The sequence below is a fragment of the Athene cunicularia genome (assembly GCF_003259725.1).
Source record: "Athene cunicularia isolate RWA chromosome 2 unlocalized genomic scaffold, athCun1 chr2_part1, whole genome shotgun sequence".
Taxonomy (NCBI): domain Eukaryota; kingdom Metazoa; phylum Chordata; class Aves; order Strigiformes; family Strigidae; genus Athene; species Athene cunicularia.
The window spans coordinates 24,936,351-24,958,798 of NW_020799095.1; positions in this window are offsets into that span (position 1 = coordinate 24,936,351).

Here is a 22,448-nt window from a genome sequence, read left to right on the forward strand (position 1 = left end):
GGGGGGGGGGGGGGGGGAATAAATACAAAGCCATAACAGTAACACATTTTATTCTTACTGATTTCAAATCTGTAAGAGGCTCATGTTACCCATCACAGTGTATTTCACAGAAACTCATGAGCATACAGCCTCTACATGCTGTGCCATAGATTTTGGTAGCACTTCTGCATGTGCAGGTACATGTAGATATTTGCAAGACAAAAGTTTCAATCTCCCTCTATATTTAATGGGCCATATACATGTGGAAGCACCATTTCTGGCGATGTGATTGTTCTAATCCTTTCTTACCCAGTGCAAAAAAAACCCCAAAGAACTCAACACCTGTGATCCAGCCTACATTGTTATGACACCCATCACTCTACCCCAGAATCTCATCATCTTCTGGAAGTCTTCTTGGAGACACACCCATCTAAATTACATGGAAAACATCTCATCCAACTGTATTTATACAACAAAACTAGTTAGGCAGTCACAACACACTACTTCATCTGCATATATATTTTGAATTTGCTCCAACTAACTCATTGGCAGCTATTTCAAAATACACACACCAAGAGTTTATTTTGCTCAGCAGCCATATAGGTATTTTATTTACTCATTACAGCCTTCAGACTATTATGTCTATTTTATGTCAGTAGACGGCGGGTTCTCCCATATTTCCAGATTTGACATGAAGAAAGCACACTAACTGGGTATATATTACTCATAACTTCATCTTTTTAATCCAAAATTTCTAGTGACATTAACTTTGGGGCAATCACAGGACTTGTTAATGCTAAATACAGCACTGTGTTTTCCCTGATAGAAGTATTTTCCTTCTGTATCTGTCATAGGAGAAACATTTGAAGTGGAAACTTCTGAGTCATGGAGCGCGTACTGCATAATACCCCAAATTAGACACTATCTATCTTTGTGTCAACAGCACTTCAGGTAGCTAAAGTACAAGTTCTCCCTCCGTGATCTACTGATGAGTTACACCATGACCTAGAAGAAGGTATTAATGAGTAAGCAACCTTCTTTATGGAAACTAGAAATTTCTCCTAGAAAGTGTTGTTTCAGGCATCTCAGCAGAGACAAGCAACCAGCAGAAATGCCACAGCTGTTGAACACTGGACACTTGATATAATACCAGCAGAGAATCACCTAAAATACATTTTAAAGCATTCTAAAATTAAAAGGCAAATACTTTCAATAGCAAGTGCATATTGATTCATTTAATTCTCCATGATTTATTTATGAGGGTTTTCACCATAGGGAGGAAAAACTTGAAAAATAAATGAAAACCAGCATGACATTAATATGACCAGAGAGAACCTCTTGCTCTTGCCTTTGGGATATGACCAAAGGACTCACTTCTGTGAGTATAGTTCTGAAAAATAATCATGTCTGACAGTTAGCATATGGCCCCGATTCTTAGTTGGTACTTGAACATCGTTTGCCACACCATCAGTGCAAAGCATGCCTAAAGACAACGCAGTCTTCTCCTATGGCAACTACTCTAAACGGGGACTTCATGAAATACAAAGGAAACCATCTAGCTTATCCCCATAGCCTGAGTAAAGGAAATGAATAGGATAAAGACCAGGATAAAAGGTCATCCCTAAATTATACAATGGCTTTTGGGGACCTTGTGGAGATGGAATTCAAGGGAACATACAACCTCTAAAACTACAGGAGATTAAAAGTGTTTTAAAACAACCTCCCTTTCCTCTTGAGTTGTGTTGTTCATACCACTGGCAGAGATGAAAAGCAAAGCCTTCCATACAAAAAACTACACATAGACTGCAATGAATGCACTCCAGGATGAAGCTTATAGTCTCTGTTCATAATTAGTCAGTTGGGGAACCTATCCAAAGCTGATTAACATTCCCCCAAAGCTCATGTAGCCTTTCTCCTAGAAAAGTGATAGGAATGGAGAGGAAGAATAAAATTGGTGCAAAACAATTCAGGAAATAGCCAGGTCATGCACATGAATCCAGAAACTGGGGAGTAATTCTTAGGTTCCACAGATTTGATACAGCCTATATAAGTAGGAAATCATGACATACATTTCCATGAACGCTTCAGACCATTTACCCTTGTTCAGTGAATAGTTTTGGCCTCTGATGCACATATTTTCTGCTCCTCCTTGACACATCCTTGTATCAATTCAATCAGCAATCAGGTCAGCACAAAGATATGTGAAAGGAAGGTCTCTGATGCAATGCCCATCATAATACACTCTTCAAAGCAGCCTGTCACATTATAGGTGTCTACAACATACAGCTGGTTACCACACATTCAAGTAAAAATCACTTGCTTTTCCCTGCCAGAGCTCTTCCTCACTAATAAAGAACACCATTCACAAACCCACTGACCACCCAAAACTACACCTCCCTCTCCGTGTCCCTTCCAACTGCTGAAGTGAGAACTGGGTCCTTCTCATCATGAACAAGAAATGGTTAGATGTGGCCCCAAAATTCACAGCTGTGTTTCCAACACCCTGTCAAAACACCAGAACTGTGATTTGTTGTCACTGGTGATAAAGATGTAGTTACACTATTGAACAATCCAGTTAATTCTGTGTTTTATTATTCAAGATAGGTGATTCACCCCAACAGAGTTAAATTAATGGAGTATAAATAGGCTTGTCACATCTTCAATAATTTTCATGAAGTGCTTTTACTTTAATTTATGAAAATATAATTTGTATGCATGATAAAAATCAATATTTTACTTCTCATACCTTTTCATTTACACACAGAAAGACAGAGAGAGAGAGAGAGAGAGAGAGAGAGAGGGAGGAGAAAAGCCTTTTCCACTTCAGTTTCTTCACCTGGGACAATGAAAGGGGAGCAATATTTACTGAGGGACCCAACACTGAAAATACAGAAATTCTTCATCCTGAAGTGAATTTACTGCATCAGTTTCTCACAAGCAGTAGTATAGTTATGGTTTTCTCTCTCTACTCTTGTGCACATGAATACTATGACCACGCAACATGTCCTGATATCAGGTCTTCAGCATTTTATGAATACACTGTTCATATTTTCAGAGTTCCCTTCAATAAGCAGAAGTGAAGGAAGTAAAAATGGATCAAATAGCTGCAACTGATACTTATATTCATAAATTGTGAATACTGCAAATATAATCATGTCCAAAGATTTTATTCACTTTTGCAGTGGATGTGTACCTTCTTCATTATTTTCAACATCATTTCCAGTACAGATCTTTAAATGCATAGAAATGTAAATATATGATGCATGTAGAAGTGCTATAACCACATGAAGACAAGACCATTCCCAGTTTTTTATTCTTTGAGTTCCTGACGTGTTCAAAAATGACAGTATACAGAAAGAACGTGAATTTCATACTATGAAAAGCAAACATTTGTTCTTTTTTAAAATAAATTTTAAAAATAAGACCCTATGGCTATCTTTTATATCAAGGAGTACAAAAATACCAAATAAAGTATAAAGTTGGACATCCCTACAGAGTTCTAGATTTTAAAAGGTGCTTAGATAAATGATTTTCATTTCAAAAGCACTAAACATCCATAAGTATCTGTCATAGAAAATGGGAGATATGGGATCCTCCACTCCTTCTTACAACTTGAACTGTTTAAACACAGACTGAGGAATCTCATTTTAGGCTCAAACATGATGACCAGCTGTTCCTTAGTCTTCTATTTACAAGATAAACACTAACCTTGATTTATGATTCTGGACTTCAACTAGTCATTTATGCTCATACAAAGTGTAATAGACTGGTGGTTTACTAATCATTGTTCTGGTCAACAAAGGGATAAGTCGGCATTGGTGTTAATAGAAAATCAGATCCATCTATTTAATGTAATTAAAAGCACATTTCAAAGAAACCTGTAATGCACTGTATGGAAAAATGAATTTTACTTATTTTTATAGGTACATTTTCTGGTTTGTTGAATTTCGTTTATGATATGTCATAATCTGAACATGAAAACAGAGAAAGAGTCATGAATACAGTTACACACTGGAACTTCTTTATAGAGAAAGTCAGCTGAAACTTCAGTTCAGGTTTTGAAACACAGATACTACCTCATGATTTATTTTTTTTTTTTTAATGGAACTTTGTGTATTTCAGAATTCCCACAGTGATTTTAGAAACCCACCGAGGTTGTAAATACCATGCAGATCTGCTAGATGAACAACGTATCATATCAGAACTAGAAGCAGTATGAAAATAGAGTATATAATTTTAATTTGTCAGTGCATATTCAGAAATACACATTTTAAAAATATTTTTAAAGAAAGGAAGCTGACTAAACAGCAAAAGAAGAAGGTAAATGAAAATTAAGTCCCAATGAGCTCCTCATTTTTCAGGTGGCCAATCTCAAACTCAAGTTTGTCATACAAAAATGTTAATTTTTTAGACCTTGCCAATTTTATTTTCTATCAGATGAACCAGAATATTTAATCTCAAGAGTAAAGGCAGATGTCTCTTAGATAAGACACCTGCTCCCTTTAAGTTGGAAAATATAGTCAAATTGCATTAGATTATCCACCTGCATGAGCATATTTTAACTGCAGAAAAAATAATTGTCTGCAAAGAGTTGATTATACTTAGCTTGCAGCAGCTCAGATACTTGTTACTGCTTCAAGGGATGGATGCAGACATCAGAAGACTCAGATTCAGTAGCTGTACTCCATCTCAAGATGTGGCACAGAAACCCATTTTCCTTTCTCCACCAGTCATTGGAGACTAATATTACATGAAGCAAATTCATCACCACCCACATAAGCACTCAAGAACAAGCAGATATGTGAGACCAAAGACAAACACAAGGTGCTTAGGGAAGTGTATAGGATCAAGACAAGTCTGTAATGACACGTCTCTGGAATATCCTTCCAACATCTAACCATTTGTGGCTCAGAGATCTGAGCCAGAACATACTCTTTCTGGAAAACACCACCCATTGCCTCACTTCAGGCAATTTAAGGTACAGCAAACTAACAGCTACATCTTTTTCACAAAAGTCATTGGTGTCCTAAATTCACCAGTCTTGGCAAGTGGTGCAAATACCCTGAACACGCATGGTCTCAAAAAGTCATAGGAGGCCAAAACCCTCTTTGTTTCCCAGTTTTCCACTGGTGTAAGCCATGAGTTACTCTATCCATGTTGCACCCTTCTAAAATGACTATTGAAGGCAAATCAGGTCTAGACAACAACCTGTCTCAGTGATCACTGCAGGAGACATGGAGTGTTCGGGGTTCATCCTTTCCTTTTTCCATTATGGAGTAGTCAGCATTTAGGGGGGACAGTCATAGGGTTCCTACAAATCTCTTTGCAAACCCTGTACTTCACTCCCCGATGGTCCACAGGACGAGGGACAGCTGAGCAATCCTTCTATATTCAGGAAGCTGGGAATGCTAGTTATTTCTGTTCTATGCACCACATAACGATAGTATAAAGTGTAATAGACTTTGTGTTCTCTGTGCACAGAGGATGTGCGCTCTTTGTGCTGTAACACAACACATGCACTCTAAAAATCTACAAAAGAAATAACTTGACATTTTAATAATAAAGATACCAAATATTCTTCCCTAACCCTCTCACCATATGGAGGGAATAGTGACTTTTGATAAGAAGTAGGTAATTTCCTCTTGACTCCTATTCATAAAATCCTTATGAATGTTAACACTGTAGGCCTTGCATATGATTGAAATTAAGATTTCTGCTTGACAATACTTGTATCCCTGTACATCTTGGCCTACAAAGGCTTCCAAATTTTAAAAATTGTTTGCATAAGAAAAACTTCGTTTTATTGTGAGCCATGGCAGCCTGGTAGGCAGATAAAGCTTTACCCTAGACTGTGTTAACTCCTTTGTAGTTCTGATCTCCCCATTCATATACTTTTTAAATAGCAGAGAGAAAAATAGATCAGATAGAAAATTGATGTCACTGTAAATTATGCATCTATCATGCTTACTGCCTAGTGGAAATCTCCCTTTGACTTTCAAAAGAGCGAGATGGGGGCCTTTCAGCCTTTCAAAATGTAGAAATGTAAAATGCAAATTTTGCTTAAAGTGTAGGTATTGTGAAAAGATGGTTATTAAAAAATAGAGATTTTGTTGGTTTTGTTATTTAGCATCTAATGAATTGGGCTTCCATGAGCCAAGGGCCAAATCCTGAGATAAAAGCACAGAAAAAATTCACAGATTAGGGTTAGTGTATTGAGGTTCCTGTTTAAAAGAGTATAATGAGATGTGCTTTCCAATGGGTATTAAGCTCCTCCAGTTGACAGGACAACATGCAAATGAATTTCCTTTATATAATTACCTTCATATTTGCTTCTTTTCCCAAGTCACATAGGCAGGAGATGAGCTACATGTCAACAAGTCACACCATTCTTATTCCTCCAACCTTTATTGTTTTCCAAGACAAAAGACCTTACTCTATACTTCGCTCTCTTCACAAAAAATTAATTTTGACAGCCCTGCTTCAAGAAGCATCATCCTGAGTGCTTTTCTGTGTTCTTGGTTAATCTGGAAGGCAAGTATAGCACTCACCACAAAGAACCCTGTCCTTAGCATACCCTGTAGTATTTTGAAACATGGACTTCCATGGGGAGCCATACCTCAGCTCTCTGACCCCTAGTCTGAAGACTCCGTCAAAAACAGGCAATGCTAAGAATCCTCTCCTGGTATGGACTTTCACAAAAGCAGGCCAAGTTAATTGTCATTGATACAAACACACATATATTTATATCTACTCATATGTGTTCACGTATGTGCTCTTTATACTTAATTTTGTTCCAAAGAAACACTGATCTTTACTCACAGAAGGCTACTCTTTGTTCTCTCTGGCAGATCTTTGAATCAAAACTGATTACCATCTGACCAAGAAATCATGCACAGTAATCTGGATTTAAAAAATAAAAGGCAGCCCACTTTCTAATAGAAAAATCCCCAATAAAACCAGCACATGAAAACACATTCTTTAAGCTATACAGCCTTCCTCACTGGCCTCTCCACTCACCCACCATGTACTTCCAACACTCAACACATGTATAAATAAAGTCAGGACTGGTTCCACTCATTGGCATACAAGTTAAGCAGAGGCAGGACCAAGCAGAAGCAGCCACAGACATGTGTGGGAAGTCAAAGTAATGCCATGCATACTTACGCACGTTGTGCTGACCACCAAAAGCTACTGTAACTGTCTGATGTCAAGGGTTTGCAACAGAGCTGGTAGTCAAATCTGAGCTACATTTTTCTCAACACTTGGCCAGCATCATCAGCATAAGCATGAAAGGCAGAAAGACATGTTTTCTGTCTCAACCAAGAACCCCAGACACATCTTGTCCAACTGTGGGGGTGAGGTAGGCTCTGGCTGCAGCAAATGAGACTGGGTAGCATAACCAAGGACTCTCCTCATCATCTCCTACCAAGTAGTGGACAATCAGCATTCTCCAGCACAGAGCAGGGTCATTTTAAAATATGCATTAGAGTTTACATTAGAAAACCAATAGCCAAACAGAACTCTGACCAAAAAACAAAGTGAAGTAGACCTCTTACTTTGACCAGTGTGTAACACAAGGTCATTTCACCATTTTCTCTGCTATTTCAATAGCTTAAAATTTACAGTAGGCTTAGGATTAAAACTGTATTACAGCTGGTTTTACTTATAAGTATTTACTTCCAAGATCCTAAGGGCTGAATTATTTCTCATATCCACTATTAGTGAAGACTAGATAGAAAGACAATGCCTTACCATTCATTTGTTCTATTATACTTAAACCTTGCTTTGGCTAGTACCTAAATCTTCTGTGGGCCTTGCCAAAGGACAAAGATCCTCAGCTTCTGTACCATTCAAAATCATCATTATCCCTCATCGGTCAGATATACATCAGTAAGCTAGGTAACAAAAATATAAGGCACAATATAAAATAATAAAGTTATCCTTGTTAGATCTATTTCTAGTTTAAATCATCAGGCTATTGCCTCAAGAGTTGTACACAATTCAGACAACGGTTTGACATGTGAACTTTGGCACTGCTCAGGTGTTTAGATTTTAATTCACACTAGCGAAAAATCAGGGAGTATGATATTAAGAAGTGTACTACAATGTCATTTTTCAGAGAGAAAATTTTAATTAATTTTAATATTAATTCAGTGGTAGTACAAAAATTTAACCTTGTGTCCATTTTTACAGTACTCAGAGATGCTCTTGCAGGACATATGACTCAGTCCAGCAGAGGATGGAAGCATACATTTAAAAATATTAAAAGCCTCACTGCAACCGATGTTGCACATTCAGAGTTCAGCACACGTGTTTGTGTTTTCCTTGACTGGCACTAACAGGGCTTCCATATCAGAAAAAAGTGACATCAAGCAATTTCTCTTCATCATAGTAGTGAACAATTTAATAATGAGCATTTAAACTCAGCCTGGATTTATTTGCAATGATACAATGAACACATATCAAAGAGCCTCTGGTTTACCTGCTACTATCTTTAAATTAATATATAAAACATATAAGTAATGTGTAAAGACTTGCAGAGTGCTCAGCCCACCTGTTCAAGCTAGGTCAGACACAGTAAAACCTTTTGGCATCTAAAGATTATGGCACAATTCTGCTAATACCAAGAAAGGGGATTGTTCACCATTCTTCTGCTAGGCCTCTATCAATGACAATGAGCTAGGAATAGCTTTCTAAGGCATCATGAGGAGTTCAGTTTGGTGCTTTCAAATCCTTTTCTGAGTCATATTTCTCTGCTCTGGGCCTTTTATTACAGATGAGTTAGTTGCAAAAGCACATAATATCTCAGAACATCAATCTGAGATGGCATAATGAGAGCAGGATTCATGGGGTGTTTTGGTTTGTTTTTTGGTTTTTTTTTTTTAAATCAATTACTGACAATCAATATATTTTTCTGCTATTTCTGCCTCACTTTTATTTTTTCACAAGGTCTGCAACATCATTTAACGATTAAATGTGTTGAGCTATCATACCATTAATTGTTCTGAATTTCTGAGCTATTCCTAGTTATATATGTATGTCCTTGTTTATAGCAGATAAGACATTTGTCTCACATAAAGACTTTTTAGCTGTAATATGATGTCCCACTCAGTATCCAGCATTATTGTTTATGTTGAGTGCCTGTGGTTAGAGTGTGACATGCAGAGAGTTGCTTTTCACCTCCAGCTTCACCACTGGTGCCCTTATGGTTAGTCAGTCAGATAAGTGATGTAACTGTAGATGTGACCAAAATGTGCAGCACCTTTTGTTTCTCTGAACTTCTGATTTGCTAGTTTACTTGTTGCAAGGTTTTTTTGTTGAAGGGGAGGGGTGTAAAGGGGAGTGGTTTTTTACTTTTTACAAAGTTCCAAAATCTTTGGATGGAACTTTGTTAAACTTGTCTAGAGGCAGTGGGAAAAATGCTCAGTTATTTCATTGATGGGCTTTAGATCAAACTGTATAACATAGACAACATTTATACTCTTCTTTCCACATTTACTGCTTTTTATAATATATTGAGAGTACAGTTTATAACCCTTCTGCTCTCTTCTGCTTGAACTTTTCCTCAAAGGGATGTCGTAAAAACACAAAAGAAAAAAAAAAAAAAATCAAAACAAGCTTCACTTCTCCAAAACATGTAGTAATCTTGGGTTTAGCCAGCACATATTCTTATATCTCATAGAGCTTAAAAGAGGACTTCTTTTAAACACATCCATTCTGGAAAATATTCCCCCTTGGTTAATAAACTCAAGAACCATTTCCTTTAGACTCATGGGCTTGCTTTCACATATTTTCCTTCAAGATGAGACTGACAGTCAATACTGCAAATAAACACTCCCTTCATATCCCTTATTGAATCTAGAAATACCTTTGTAAGCAAAGATCAAGAAAAGTAGTTGACAAGAGGAAAGGTGAGACAATTTCAGGAAGCTGGATCTCTTACTCTTGTGTCTCAGATGCAATATTTATCTTGTTCATCTATGCTGAGGTTCAGGACAGAACTTGCCAGGAATGTATCTGTGGTCAAATACAGTGCATTTCTTCACCCATATGTGAGCAATTTCCAAGCTAAAACGATTTACATTTGTGCACAGCTGCACCCAGACGAATAGTTCATCTAAGAGGCAGGAGTTCTTTGCTCTAATACTGCCATTCCTTAACTCAACTATATATGTTCAGGATTAGGGATGCCTCCTGTTCCCCTAGCTCAAAAGACAGGCTAACCAAGCCTATAGTTGTCTGCATCTGGCTATGCAGTTGTGTTTTAAGAAAGAGCCACAAGTATGTTCTCTACAGTGACTCTTTAAAGACATCTCTTCTACTTTATGAGAAGTGCTAAATTCTCCACTACCAGATACTGAAAACTTCTGTTCCTAATATAAGTTATATAAAATCCCACCACAGAACACTTAAGAATGTTTGTGTAAAAATTTATTCCACAGTGTCTTCATTTAATACTAAGTCAGATCTCCTTGGAGACCCATGGATATCTAAGGGGAGTTTGGGAAGTGGTTTCCATCACAATTCTGTTACCATAAAGCATTTGTGGTCTAACAGTAGTTAGCTTTCACCAGTTACTTTCAAATAGGTGGATATAATCTCATGGTAACATGTATTCAGTGTGTTCCACTTGATACAGAAATAAAGTAATGGCCAAATCAGTTTACCCAATCTGGTGTCCTGAGTCTACCTATGGTCAATGTCAGGTCTTTCTAAGGAAGCTCTAAATAATGCAGCACAGAAATATTTAAGAATAAGATTATTGTTCACATTCCAGTGAAAGGAATATCTATTATTTGTACTGAGGAAATGCAGAATTAGTTGCATGTAGGAAAGTCTCATGCTAACATTTCACATTTAAGGGTTTGTTTCTGTCTCAAAGCATGACAGCTTACACACTTTCAGAGCAATTGGTCCACTAGCCAAGAGAGGAAGCAACAGCAGAAGGTACGTATAGTCACATATGGCCAGATCAAGTGAACCATCCGGACTTAATACCGGCTGAAGGTCTGGCCAACAAATGTTCCAGATATCCAGAGAGAAATCTGCAGGCACTTGGGTAGTTTTCATTGTGGCAAACAAATCTCACACTTATTCCCAGGTCTTGCATTGCCAAAACTAGAAAAATCCCATTTATACCATATCATCTACATTAAAACTGTTTTTATCCATCCCCACCTCTGAACAGCACTCACAGTGGCTTTTGTTGGTTTTCAGTTTTAGAAGAATACAATTTATGCTAAAGCTGCCATAAAGATGATCTGTGAGAGAATTGCCTGAGATAAGCACATGGAGGTTAAAACTGTGAGAGAGAGAGCCCTTGAACTCTTTTGCTGGTCTCATTCCTCCTATCTTTTGTAGTCCTCAGTCTTACCATTTTTGCAAGACTGTAATACAAGATGTCTTGGCATTCTAAAAAACTTCTCTATTTGATACACAGTTATTCTGTAAATAAATCTAAAATGAAGTAGTTAAAGGTTTATTTCTTACTTTTTAGCAACTAGGCATAAAATATTGGGCTATAAAATGCTTACAAATTAGATTACTGGAAGTGAATAGAATGCATTGTTATCTACTGAACCAGTGATGGGTCAAATGGCAGTTTGAATTCTCATGGTGAATATGACAGTGACCTTCACATATACCATTGACAGAAAGCAATTTTATTTACATTTTTAAATCCACATAAAGGTGAAAGATGGTACCGCTACAAAATGAAACATTGAATTTTTTTGTCCCAAGGAATAACTGAGCTCTCCCAAGGTCACATGTAGGCTGAAATGAAGCAGGACTTTCTTAATCGTGCTACCAGTACATTTCAGCCAGATCTGGTGGCACTGGTGATCTATTTTCATTTACCAGCTGAAAAATTTCCTTATTTTTAAGATGGAGAAATAAGAAATAATGAGAGACTGTTTCTTTTGTCCCTTAGCTGTTTCTGCACAAAGTGATCACTAATTATGTTTGAGTTGCTATAACAAGCTACATGTTTCAGCTGTACAGATTTAAAAGGTCTACCCATAAAGAGATGGCAGGGTTATTCAAAGCCTTATTTGAAAAGAAATATATTGCACTCTTCTGGACCAATAGCACTATAATGTCTATACTTCTAGAACAGTATATTTAGAAAATAATTAAACCTATGTATAATTTGATACAATCTGCACATTTAAGTATTTAGAGAACAGCATTTTTCATTATGCAAAACAATGTGGGTTTCTGCCACTCTTAATTTAAAAAAGAATTATAAGAAAAAAATATCCATTACATCCCAGTATTTCCTCTGTCCTTTCTAAGGACCTCATGATGAAAAAGTTACTACTAAAAGTCTGGTCTGTAACCACTATACAGTAGACAGCATTATTGAAGAAATTATAAATAATAACAATAACTGCATTCTTCTAACTGTTCTATTTAACACTTTGAGCTTCTCCAAAGTACAACGTTAAAAAAAGTGCAAAAGGTATTTATAGGATAAGACCATTTGGGAAAGTACTGTCACACACAGCATCTAGGAGGGTACATGTGTCTATAAATTATAGATGGTTCTGGTAGCAATGGCTATGATTAAGGTTGCCTGAAACTTCCCATAATAAGACCTTTTTTCAGTTGCTTATAATTTTGCTGAACTCTAACCACTTGGAGTAAAATTTTCCCTGCAAGGTGTCTGCGTTAATATTTGTTTAGTTGTTGTGGAAAGTTTAACACAAAATGGTTTAGAGAACAAGATTACAGGAAAATATACATTGCTTTGAAAAAAACAGTTCTTCTTTGAGAAGTCCTAATGTTGCCTTTTTGGAGAAAGAAAAACATTTGAAAAGTGGTAGGGCATGGCTTTTTTGTCAGGTATATAATTTTTACAATTCTTGAAATACCCATTCAAAGCCAGACTACTTTGTTGGGTGTTTTTAATCTCAAATCTTAACTACTTCTTCCCCAAAGCACCTCAGCTTTTACAGCTAAAAATCACTAATATTCTTTACATTCTTCAACCTTCAGAGCTATTTGTTTGGAATAACCTATACATGTTTCAGCTCTGCAGAACAGAATTCACTTTCTTCAGCCCACAGAGCTAGATGCACCAAACTAGAACATACCTGCAATCCTTGCTCCTGATATCTTAGACCAAGAAAAGAAAATACTGGAGCCAAGTTCTTCTATCATTTTACTGACAATTCCTGATGCACTGAGAATGAAGAGGCAGATAGACATAAAGAAAGCATGCAGTAGTTTGTTGATAGATTTTTATGGGGAGTGATAAATACAAATCATTAAACAAAGGAAATTAGAAGCCTAAAAATAAGGGACAGGGAGTGAGGGTAGTGGCCTGCAAATTGACAGCTCGTTTCAAGCTAACAATATACACCCACGGCTAAACATAAGTATTGCTGAAAGGGAAAGGGAATGGAGGAAAAGGAGGAAAAGGAGGAAAAGGAGGAAAAGGAGGAAAAGGAGGAAAAGGAGGAAAAGGAAAAGGCCTTCAGGATCTTGGGCACAAAACCAGATTTCTAAAAGTAATTAATTAACTGTGCTATAACAGACTGACAGGGGGTTTTTTAAATGTAAGGACCAGACCTGGACTCGGATGTAGCTGTGAAGATAAAGGAGGTCCATCAAGCACATTAAAAACAGGAAAGCACAGGACTGTATTAGCAATTTTGGAAGAGCCTCCAGGCTATAACTACTACAGTGAAGTGTTCACTCTTTCACTCCCAAGGACCTGTTAGAATTCATAACCTGGAATTAGATGCCCACTGCTGGGAGAAATTTTCTGAAAACATCACCCACAAAAGCTACTAAACTGTCCAAACGAAGCAACAAAAGGAAGATGAGGAATTAACTTAAACACTTTCTCACAGTCCCAAGGCATAAACTGCTCCTAGAATTAAGCACTTTATTTTTCTGTTGCTAATATGTCCAATAGATAGAGTTGGCAAGGCAACATAATTTCAACTTCCTGGTTCAAAAATTTCTTTCACATCAGAATAAACCTTTTATTCTGATATAGGGCTCTCAAAATCTGAAGTGCTTCCACTATGAATGAACTTACACTCATAAGGCCAAAGAGCAAGAGAGAAAAACTTCATACCACAACTGTCTCAGAACTTACTACGAGGAGATCCTGTTTCCTGAGTAAAAGAGTACCTGACTGTATTAAACCAAGCAGAATAAACCGAACAAGTAAAATAAGAAAATTCCTCACATCATTCCATCAGGCAGCACTTAAATTAATTACCTGAGAACTGTGAGTGTTGGGTTCACATTTCCTGAAGCAGAGGAAGAAACTGAATCTCTTAAATCCATAGCAAGGGATTCAGCCACTGGGCTGATGAGAAAAATATGAATGGGGGACAAGTAAATGGAGAGCAGAAAAGTCCTGTGACCCTACCATATCTTTTGTAAATCTAGGGTGTTACTGATCCAGCTGGAACTACTTCCCAATGGCCAGTACTGCTCTATTTTTTGCTTTCATGTGCCTCAGTGAGTCAAGAGCATGAATATTAGAGAAGTTTTAGTATTTTAGGCTGCAGTGGTAGCATTTAAGCTCAAAAGTAACCAGAAGTCTAACTATAACCGCTGATACTAATTCTGTTGTGACAGCTGAATGCGAGGTGCAGCCATTTATCTGGGTGCAGAGCTTAGCTCTGTGTTGTTAGCTTCTTACAACTGACTAATAGGATGCTTGAATGGGTGATTGAAGCTGACAGCTGAACTCAGAATGATCAAAACAAGATTGCTATGGTCTGACTTATATCAGCCATGGAAAAGGTACTGTACAGTGAGGACATGCACTCTGAAAAATTATATTCAGACTGTCATGAACTGAAATGACCACACTAAGGAAAGCTAGAGCTTGAGTGCACGGTTGATGTGAAGTAATCATGAAGCAAGTGAATACGAAGTAGTTAACCAATTAAAGCTTTGAAGCTTTGGTACAAGACAACAAAGATGAAGAATAAAGAATATTGTAAGAGAAATTTTCTGCACAGTCATTTTGTTGGACATTTGCAATGTTTCTTTACCGTGCTCAGTGGCAGTAATACTGTATAAGAAAAAAAAAAAAAAAAAAAAAAGTTCAGCCTTAAACCAAGTCTGTGACTGAAGTCAGTCCTAGGTTTGTTGGGTAACACTGACTCAGTCACTAATAATTCCAGATGCTGTGTAAATGATTCTCAAATAGCCAAGAATGAAATAGAGGTCCAGGCTTGGAGGAGACAGATTCTTGTAGAAATAGACATCAAAGGAGTAAAGACTGTGAAAGCTAAGGAACTGGGACAGAATTAATCTTTTTTCATATTCTGTTTTCTCTGAGATTTTGTTTTGATTTCTAAGAAGGTATTTGTGCTGGGATTATCTTTTGATAATTGTACTTGTTTCTATGTAACTTTAGTGACTCATTCATAATTTAGAACCAACAGGATTTCATTAAAGATGAACTTCTGTTTATTCAGGCATGATAGCTAATAACATGCATTCTCTCCCATTCCCAACTGCTCCTCTAGTACAAGTAGAGGTGACCATCGCAAACCTTCCTTAGATAATAAACAAATCAAGCCATGTGATTTTTTTAAAAAGGTAGCTCTCACATCATGTTTACTTATCAAGAAAACAAACAAAAGAGCATAACCTCTAGTTTATTTTCGTAACCATTGGAGGTCACTTCTATGCTGACATTTCTGCTAAGAATTCTCTACTTAAGCAGTGACACATTTAACATCTTTAAGTAACCTGAAAATTACTGCCACTGTCGAAGAGAACTCTCTCAATTCAAAGGAAAAAAAAAAAAAAAGGTTTACTCCATTTTCTGACAGGCTATCTTTATGACAGCTTTTGTTTCCTAAATACATACTCAGAAGGAATTGGAAAGTAGAATAAATTTATCAGTGTAATTTCAGTTGGGTAGATTTTCCATCCCCACTGGGCATATTTATTGGAATCTGACTATCGCTGGTCACATTATTAATAGCAAACAATTTATTTGATTAATTCACCCTACAGTATCACCCTACATTTCTATTCATGAAATAGCCTCTCCCATTTTGATTCCAGCTTTTTTTTTTTTATTCATAAGCATTTAGTGAATGTTTTCAGCATATTTTAGTCTGGGTTTTTTGGGGGATCTCTTTGCTTCATCTAATTGCAATGATTATTTCTGTACTTGAGATGGTATGACTTGAAGTCTTCAGTTAGTACTGTCTTTATTCCCCTAACCGACTTTGACACAGTAAGTGTAGTATCAGGAACATTTCTGATCTGATTAGTGAGTATCTAGTATTATATCTGAAGCACTGACTTGCCCAGGGATGCACAAATCCATATGGAAACGATCATTCTCTAAACATTTATCAGACAAAACAAGTTTACACAGGCGTATGTTGAAACATGAACAGAAAAGGATCAGAATACAGGAGAATAGAAAGTTTCTGAGAAGCAATAACTTTATAGGTAAATCCTCATGCTATTATCCCAACTCATTTCAAGCCACTTCCCTATTTTTCTGTGATATGTTTTCCCAATACAGAATGATCCTTCATCCATTACTCCAACTACCACATGATCAGCTACAGCTAAATCGAGTTTAAAAGGGCAACATGGCCCATGGCCCATGGGAGTTGCTAGCAGTCTATGAAATGAGAATTACAGGATACACAAGCAATGAGTTTGATATTTTTTCAAAAGTTATTAACACAAATCCACAATAACTAGCCTTTTCTAAACAAGCTGATTATTCCAAGTCATTTCTACAGTCTCTGAGGTCCTAACAAAAAAGGCAAGGCACAGAAAATTCCTAGAATTCAGGGATTCATCTTAAATCAGTCATGCAACATGGACCATACTCAAAGAGAGCTAAGTGGAAATACTGTCTTAGATTCAATCTATTTTTTCCATTAATATGCAAAGCTAGGGTAGAAAAAACTTCCATAGCAGCCCCCTAGAACCATTACATTCCCACCAATGAACAACTTTTCCTGATGAATACATGAGCGCATGACTCTCATTGCCTGAAGTGCTTTACAGGTCAGGAGATTAAAAACTTTCTATGAGCAATGGAAATGTAGGTGCAAATTTAGGGAATGTAAAATACATGAGCAAAACTGAGTCAGAGACCTGTCCAGCAAGCTGAATTTTAGCCTGAATCAACAGGCTAGCGAAGTCACAGCTCCACCTGTTGAGCTAAAGCAAATCATCCACCTAAAACGGCTGGCAGCACAGCTTGCTTTTTTTTTTTTTTTTTTTTTTCCAGACATAGATGACTAACACTGTTCCGCTCGGATAAAACAAAACATAAAAGTTTAGGGACAAATCATGTAGTCATGACTCTAGGTGAAGGAATACTGTAGCCATTGAGCCATTCTGCCAGACAACAAGAGGACTTGAATCTAAAGGAAGGATCTCGTGGCAGACCAAAGACAGGAAGACACTTTTCTGGGTAAACTTACTAAACCATACCACAATGATAGAGACAGTGCTAGAAATGAAAGCCTATAGAGCCCACTCAGTTCTTTTTAAATTCACAGGAGACTAAGTTGCTCAGACCAAAGGCTATGAATACCACATAGCCATACGTACATATTATTTCATGTTTATTAGAAATGCTTACTTCTTCCTTCCTGTTCTAGCTATGAATAGCCAATTCATAAAAAGCAACTCAAGCTAAAATGTAATGAAATATCATTCCAAACCACCTTACAAAAATTGAAATATTTATCAAGCTAAGGACACCTTTTTATGACCAGATAAATCAATGGCAAAGTTCTCATGAGTCTGAATGGTCTTCAATCAACATGCAAGTTTCTCATAGAATAATAAATAAGGGTATAATTTATTTTTTTTTTGGCTTACACGGTCATGATTCAAGTACATATTTCTTTTGAAAGGAAAAAAAAGTCTGCAGTGGTCTGCAAAATATGTACATCAATAGCAGTTAAGACTTCAAATCTAGAGCACAAATATAATACTGCATACAGGCTACACATGGCCTTCTATAATATACCACCATATGCATCTCTTTGTAATTCTAGAAAACAGTAAGTGATGGTGCCTGGATACTTCAAAAACATATTTACAAAAAAAAAAAAAAAAAAAAAAAAAAAAAAAAAGGGGGGGGGAGGACGAGGACAAATGAATTATCTATTTATTATCTATTTGAAAAGCCTACCTTTAATTTCATTTCAAAGATAAAGATATCTTGCAGAGCATTACTTCAGAAGCTGAAACAGTAGTCTGAATAAATCACAAATCATGACTCCAAAGATTCAGAATTAAGCAAACAAACAAAAAAAAATCCAGTAATTAATGAATAATTTTTAATTATCAAATAATAATAAAGAAAATATGTGTAGGATAAGGAATGACAGGTAATGTAATGCTTGGTTACAAGCATAATACTGTAACAGATCTTAAATAGCCCACAGGAAAATTCAGTAAGTTCTTCACAAAATATATTACTTTGTAACATTTATAAAGATATCGATGTGTGATCTTTTCTAGCACAGAATAAGGACATTTTCTATCCTAAAAACAGAAATGCAAAAACCATTCTGCATTCACATTCTTACAGTCCTAGTTCAGTAAAGCACTGAAGCATACATGAGCCAGTCTCCTGACTTCACTTAAGCTTGTGTTTTGCTTCTAAAATGTAGTTACAAACCATTAGCATCTACTCTGAAGTGTCTGCTACAAACCCACAATTTCAGAATATTCTATAAATTGTGAAGAATAAAAGCAGCACTCGCACCTCCTCTAATGTACTTAGTCACACATTTCCATATTCATTTGGATTGCATTACACAGAAAGACTGAACCATATCATTACAATCTGCTAATCCACCCAATAACTTTTCCGAGACTCAAGCTCTGCTCGTTAGCAAATATTCTGTGCATTTAAAATGCAAACACAAACTACTTTCTGATATATTTATAATTCTATGGGATAGTATCTTATTGCAATGACTAGTGATCGTAAAGCCAGCAGAGCTGCTCACAGAGGAAGGAGGCACACAGCAAGAGGTGCCACCATTTGATTCAGTAGAAAGAAGCTGAAGATACAGGAGATGATTCACACAGAGCATTGTCTTATCTGGGGCCAGACGATGTTGGTCCTTATTCACTCCAAGTGACCACTCAGAGAAGTGGCTCTGCTGAAGTTCAGGATATCCTTTGTGCAAGTAACTACTCAAAATCCCAATGTTTTATATTTCAGATATTAGAAAGTAGTGTTACTAAAGGGTCATATTCTTGCACATCTGTTTGCAATGTGTACTACACTACCGTCTACTACAAGCAAGCCAATTAAGCAAATAGAATTGTTTGTGGAAGCAGGGAGAAGAAATAAGTAGGAATATAAAACTGTTAAGGTAATACCCATTACAGATGAAGGCAGCAGGATGGAGCCCATCTTTTTTGATGGTGAAGGTTTTGATGTGCTATTTATTATGCACATCTTTTATGTCACATCTCTGTATTTGTACCCCATCTTATTTTCCTGCTCTTTAAAGATCTGTTCACTCAGCAATTGTCTTCCATAAAGCTACAGTATTATTGCTATGTTTTACCTAGTAATATTGCTTACAAAATCTTCTCAAGGTTCAAAGCATTCCCACATAAACATTAAGAAAAAACTGTATGCAATACAGAGTAGCTGCAGAAAGTGACAACAGAAATTACTCTAAATTAGAGTCAAATTATGGACTAACATTGATTTTAAACAGACCAATACTTTACAATATTGCTATTGGCAGTGCAGCAACTGTGAGGACACAGGTTTAATGTTATTCCTATTTTAAGACCATACCTCCTTTTGCAAGACCTCAAATGCTATGGATGAGATTGTAAATATAAAAAGCAGTCCATTAATTTTATATAAGCAGTTTTATATACCTGAAGGCCTACAACAACATTTCTTGACAAAATAGCCTAGCAGAAGAACTGTTTTTCTAAAGTTCAATCAAGAATTTCTTATAGAAATGACTGTGCAGATAAATATTATGGTACAGGTGGTCTGAACTATCCATAATAGAAATTCCATTAGTTAAAAATTTTTAAGAGCTGCCAATTACACTCCCAGTTTAAAGTGGCATCTGAATAATGACAGGCAATTCTTAGTGATAGAAATAGTCTACTTAATCTTCAACGGGAGAAAGAATCTGTCCCCACACAAGTAAACCACTGATTTACACAGGAATGCTATCTTGTATAACACTGCAGGATCAGGCTGTAGGATCTGCTGTGTAGGAACCTTTGTTTTTCAGTAGTGCTCTCACTATATGGCTAGAGTGTGTCTTTTTGGTTCTTTTTTCTTTTTCCCAGTGGTTCACACACACCTCTAAGACAAATGCAGGAAATACTGTGACATCTGAAAATGAACTCCCACATAATGCAGGGCTGACAAGGGGGGGCGGGGGGGGGGGCATAAGACATGCTAGTCACTAATCATTTGTAATATTACTTATGTTATTTCTGACATAGGTATGCAGTATCAGGTAGAAGCAATATACTCATAGATCCAGATCCAAAACAACTGGAATTGTTAGAAATCATCACTGAGTTCAGGGATTTCTGAATAGAAACATCAGATGTTCTAACTAGGAAGGTAAATAACATCTTTTTTTCAACAGAGGATGTTGTGTTAGTTAGATTTTAAGTGACTCTTTCTAATAAAAAATATAATTTTAATATATCTTTTATATAGATAAAAAAAAAATATTTTAATTACAGGTGGTTCCAAGAACTGAGGCTACCAGATCACTTCTGTCCTGGTATTATTTTGGCTGTCAGCTCTGCTACTAAAAGGAAGCCTGAGTATCCTGTCCTGCTATCACCAAAGTTTAAGGAAACATAAAAATAAATAACATACTTATCAGTTTTTCAAAGTTCATGGAAAAAAAAAATCACAAGTGCACGTAATAAGAAACAAGCAGGCTACATACACAGAGAAACAACCAGGGTCTTCATTCTTTAGTTTTTACATCAAGTTTGGAGTAGAAAGTGAAATTAGAGGAAAATGTGGCATTAGTATCATTATTGTTTGGTAGGCTCCCAGAAAGCAAAAAAGCCTAATTTCTCCCCCTTCAACAATCTGCAGATGTGGAAAGAGCAGATTAACTTTCCATGCACTGGTCAATCGGTCATCGAGGTGATGAAACAGATTAACAGGAGGGGTGATACCCCAGAGGGCACTGACACGTGAACAGACAGGACAGGGACCAACTAGTGGACAAATCATTTTACAGCAAACACGGGGCAAGAGAGAAAATATTTCTAAACCACTCCTTGGAGAGGAAAAGGCAGGGCACCTGGAGAGACGGATGCACTGTGGAAGGCAGATGAATGTCCCTGAGACATTTGTCACTAGTTGGACTGTGAGACACTGACATTAATGAGGGTGGCATTTGGAAGATAAAAGCAATATCTCTGAAGCAGACAATACAGTTTCCAGGCACCACACATGGGGACATGGTGTAATCAAAAGGGACTGGAAAATGTTCACATCTAGCAAAAGCATCACAATCGCTACGGGTATTCATGGAAGAATATGGATCAGGAATAAACGGCTTATGGTTTTGTCTGGAAGATTGGTGGGGATTGTGGGTTGTTTTTCCTCTCAGCCCAGTCAATTCCCATCACATTCCTTTATTGAAGGACTCTCCATCAGTCATCCATTTACACCTGCCTTGTCAAAAGTCAGTGTTTCATTGACAAGTGTTTTTCAGGCAGCAGCCCTCTAGAAGACAGCTCTGTCTATAGCGAGTGGGGATTTACAGTAGTGGAGGAACTTGCCTGCGATTATCTCCTCTTGAATGCAAGAAGGGAGCTTGGAGATACTCAGAGCACTGCCAGGACACAAGCAAGTGGAGGGAGCAAGATCTGGCTACCCCTCAAAGGTGTCTCAGAGTGCCACTACCACAAAAATGACATGTGTCTGAGAGCCACTCCTGCCACAACCAGCAGGATAGGAAGTGTCATTATTAATTAATCACTGCTGCTCTCATGTCTCGGTGTCAGCTGTGTCCCACAGCCCATTTGGACTCCAATGCTCTTGGGTGTCTCTCTTCAAAAGGAGGAACTGCTGTGGAACTGTGATAGAATGAGACAAACCCGAGTGTCCTGGAACACACTTCCTGATCCCCAGATTCATCCTGCCAGGGATCTTAGATGGTTAAATCCAAGATCTCATCCCTGTTCCCCTCCACAGTCACGTATTGCCCTCCTGGTCAGTTTTGCCCTAGAAAATAAAGCAGCTGCTTCGCCATTAAACAAAAGCCAGTCAGCAGTAACAGTAAATACATCGGTCTACTGGTACACCCGCCTACCTCTTCCTTCAGGAAGGCTAACTCAGGCAGCCAAACCACAAGCCCAGAGCGGGTTGCGGATGAGACCTGACCACCCGTGGCCCGAAACACGGACCGGCCCGGGACAGAGGGCTTTCCGAGGGGGGCCGGCCTGGCCCCCGGCACCGCACGGCGGAC